This window comes from Zingiber officinale, chromosome 1A (genome assembly GCF_018446385.1).
Source record: "Zingiber officinale cultivar Zhangliang chromosome 1A, Zo_v1.1, whole genome shotgun sequence".
Lineage (NCBI taxonomy): Eukaryota > Viridiplantae > Streptophyta > Magnoliopsida > Zingiberales > Zingiberaceae > Zingiber > Zingiber officinale.
The window spans coordinates 79,996,306-80,000,753 of NC_055987.1; positions in this window are offsets into that span (position 1 = coordinate 79,996,306).

The following is a 4,448-nucleotide window of genomic DNA, read 5'->3' on the forward strand; positions in this document are numbered from 1 at the left end:
GACCCTCACTGCCTCCGTGGAGACGAGATCCTTCGGTTTGACGACTTCACACAAGCCTCTCCTTGGCCTCGGTCACCAGCGCCTTCTCGGCCGCCGCCGGCTCCTTGCCGCCTCGCATCTGTCCCAAGGCCGACAAAACCATAACGATCTCCGCCACTCTCTTGAAATCACCGTCGTCCCTCGCCCTCTTCCTGGTCTTCGGAGCTGCACTGGCGGAGGGGCATTCAGTAGCGACGATGAAACTGTCGAAGATGAGGAAGGATGTCTGTAGCGACGAATGGATAAAGGAATGCAAAGAAGGAATCGAGCGGTGGTCTTGGGAATGCGAAGAAGGGCGTTGGAGGAGATGCTGTGTGGTTGGATGGAGAAGCATGGGCGTCGTGTGTTGATCCTGATGGGGAGAGGAAGGGGCGTCGATTTAGGAAGGGGAAGAGGGAGATGAGGCTGAGAGAGATGGTTGGACGGCTAGCAGCGAGGAGGAAAGTGGTGGTGGCGTTGTGACGATATACGGTGGGGCGCAATATAGGTTTAGGTTTGGAGGTAAGAGTGAAGTGTTGCAAATTTCGGCTAAGTATTGGTGGGAAAATTAAATTATTTTATTTTATCATAGACATCGGGTTTTAAAAACCGCTATTAAAATGGGTGTCTATTAACAAAAAAAAGGTGCTCATAGACATCGGCTTAAAAAACCGATGTCTATGAGCGAAAATCTGCGCTTATAGACACCGATTTTTGGAAAAACCGATGTAAAATACTCAAAGACATCGGTTTTTGCTTAAAACTGTTGTTGTTCCACCGATGTCTATGAGGGTTTTTCTTGTAGTGATTCTCAATCTCGACCGGTATATTATATCTGACCAATTTACTATAGCATCACCAATCTCGACCGATTTACTGTAGCATCATCAATATCGATCGATTTATTATAACATTCTCAATCTCGACCGTTCTATTATAACATTCTCAATCTCGATCGGTCTATTATAACTGATCGATTTACTGTAGCACCACCAATCTCGACCGATTTACTATAGCATCATCAATCTCGATTGATCTACTATAGTATCATCAATCTCGATCGATTTATTGTAACATTCTCAATCTCGACCGGTCTATTATAACCAACCGGTTTCCCTCGTACCTCTTTGATTTTTTAAGAATCAAGTGCAGAGAGAGAGAAAAACTTGTCGCATTTTCCATGGATGATTGCTAAGCTTACCTTCCTTTCCTTAGGATTCGGCCTTCTATTTTGAATTTGATCCCCTTCTTTTTTGTACTTAAGTTTTTCACAAATTATTATTGATCTTTGGGTTTCTTCTCTTTCCAGTTTTCCCTTATCTTTTTAAGGGTTTTTGGTATAGGGCACAGAAGAAAAGCAAAGGTTTAAGACGCTCTCTTCTTCTCTCCGACTATTCCTTCTTCTTCCTTTATTCGCCTTCCTTCTGCTATTCAGCCATGGCCGCTCCTTCCCTAACGTGGTTTCTCTCATGTACTTCTAACCTTATTAATTTAGAAGAAGTGGAACTGCAAGCAAACTATGGTTTTCCTTTCTATATGGTTCGCCCTACTCCTCAGAATGGTCCACATCTTCCTCCTTTAGGAAGTATAGCAATCTTCTGGGTTCAAGCTTTACAAGGTTTCTGTTTCCCTCTTCATCCCTTTTTCGCTGATGTTAGTATCTACTTTGAGATTCCTCTTAATCAGCTTACTCCTCAATCTTTTTCTATCCTTCTGGGTTTTGTTGGGGTACCTAAACTACTAGATTTTCCTCTGTCCCCTCGCTTTTTTCACTACTTCTTCATTCCCCACCAAGTAGACATAGGTATCTTTAAATTTCAGTCTCGCACTAAGGCTATTTTGTTGGGGTTTTGCTACAGTCTGTCAAGACTTGGCTAGGGACATGTTTCTCAATGAAGGACTTAGGTAAAGCACCCCGCATTCTAGGGATACAGATCTATAGAGATAGATCTAAGAGATTGCTTGGCCTAAGTCAAAGTACATATATTGACAAGGTACTCCTTCGGTTTGCCATGCAGAACTCCAAGAAGGGATTTCTGCCGATGTCACATGACGTGAGTCTTTCGAAGACTCAGGGCCCCTCTTCTAGAGAGGAGAGAGACCGCATGGATCAGATCCCTTATGCTTTAGCCATAGGATCTATCATGTACGCCATGCTATGTACTCGACATGATGTCTCGTATGCTTTGAGCATTACCAGTCAGATCCTGGTGAAAGTCACTGGATAGCAGTCAAGAATATTCTTAAGTACTTAAGAAGGACTAAAGAATATTTCTTGATATATGGAGGCGATGATGAACTAGCTGTAAAGGGTTACGTGATGCTAGCTTCCAGACCGACCAGGATGATTATCGATCGCAGTCAGGGTTCGTGTTTTGCATAAATGGTGGTGCTGTGAGCTGGAAGAGTTCGAAACAGGACACAGTAGCTGATTCTGCGACAGAGGCCGAGTATATTGCCGCATCAGAGACAGCAAAGGAGGCAGTTTGGATTCGCAAGTTCGTCACTGAACTTGGGGTCGTTCCTAGCATTGCTGACCCTATTGAGCTCTATTGTGACAACAATGGAGCTATAGCACAGGCGAAGGAACCTCGCTCACACCAGCGGACCAAACACATACTACGGCGCTTCCATCTCATTCGAGAGATTATCGAGGCTAACATTTGAGATGTGAAGATTTGCAGAGTACCCACAAAGGCTAACATCGCAGATCCCTTGACAAAGGCGTTGGAACAGAGGAAGCATGATGGTCACACTAGGTCATTGGGGCTTAGAGCCTACACTGATTGGCACTAGTGCTAGTGGGAGATTGTTAGCTAGAGCCCTAGAGCCAATCATTTGATGATTGTATTATGGACTTGTTGTATCATATTCTATATAAATAAAGGCATTTGATTTTGGTTATTATACTTACTTGTATTGGTGCCAAATAAACTAAGTATAATAACGTCCTTGAGTAGAAGGTTCTTACCTATATCAATCGGTTAGCTGAACCGATAGTGAGATGATATAGGGAACACTACTCTTAATCATTCCTAGTCGAGTATTAACATTCAGGGATAATGTTAATGCGATGAGACTAGCATGTAGGTCAACTCGATGACTTGATCTCACAAGTCATAGATATAGAGATATCAAGTTGACACATGGGTATGCATTAGAGAATGTATACTGAATGACCCGCCATGAGAAAGTATCATGGATCGTTATATGAGTGTCATATACTTTCTCATGTGGCTATTAGTATGACTACTAGTCCTTGGACCTGAAGTCACCATGGATCCCTATATAAGTAGTTATGTACTTTGGTTTCATCAAACGTCACCCGTAACTGGATGGACTATAAAGGCAATTACTGGGTATGTAACGAATTATGCAGAGGGATGTGAGTGATGTAGATGAGATCTATCCCTCCTATATGACGGGAGAGACATCGGTATTCTTGATAGAGTGAGACCATGAAGTGCATGACCATGCCCAAATGAGTCAATATGAGATATTGAGCTCATTTGTTTTAGTGAGTCTACTTGGAGTTCAAGATTTAGATTGATCAGAGGATGACATGGTCTATGCCTCACATTGATCAATCTAGATGTCTAGGATAGAAGAACACTTGTCATATATTGTGAGGAGTCACAATTAGTAGTCACAAGGTGATGTTGGATCTCAACATTCTTGTAACTTGGGTAGCAATGATGTATTGCTAGATGCCGCTAATTGCTTATGTTTCTAAAGGAGTTTAGAAACATTGCCAACGTTACAAGAACCTATTGGGTCACACACAAAGAACAAGTGGATGGAGATTAGGTTCATATGATGAACCAATTGAAATTAGGTTCATATGATGAACCAAGAGGATTAGATTCATTTGATGAATCAAATTGGATTAAGAGTAATCCTAATTGGGCTAATTGAGTTGGACTCAAGTTGATTCATGTGTTCAATGAGTCTAATTTAGATTATGACTCATTGAATCAATTTAATTAAATGAATTAGATTCATTATATTAAATTGGCTTGAATTAAATGGTTGGATTAAATCAACCATGAGAGAGATTAAGTCAAGTTTGACTTGACTTGAGAGGAAGATGAAGAGTCAAGTTTGACTTGACTTTATGCCACCTCATTTGTGAGTTGGCATTGAGTGGGCCAATGATGATGATCCACATCATCATGGTTGCTTAAGTGGGATGCCACCTCATGGGAGTTACCAAGAGTTGTGACTCTTGGCATTCCATGGGAGTTACACACCCATCTTAATGTGGCCGGCCACATGAATGAAGGAATAAGTTTCATTTTTTGTAAATTATTCTCATTCATTCCATCATCTTCTTCCTTGGGTTCTTCCTCCTCCTTTGCTATTGTTGCCGTGGGTTTCATGCAAGGAATAAGAAAGGTGAGTGAATCTAATCCAAGAAGAAAGGTTAGTGA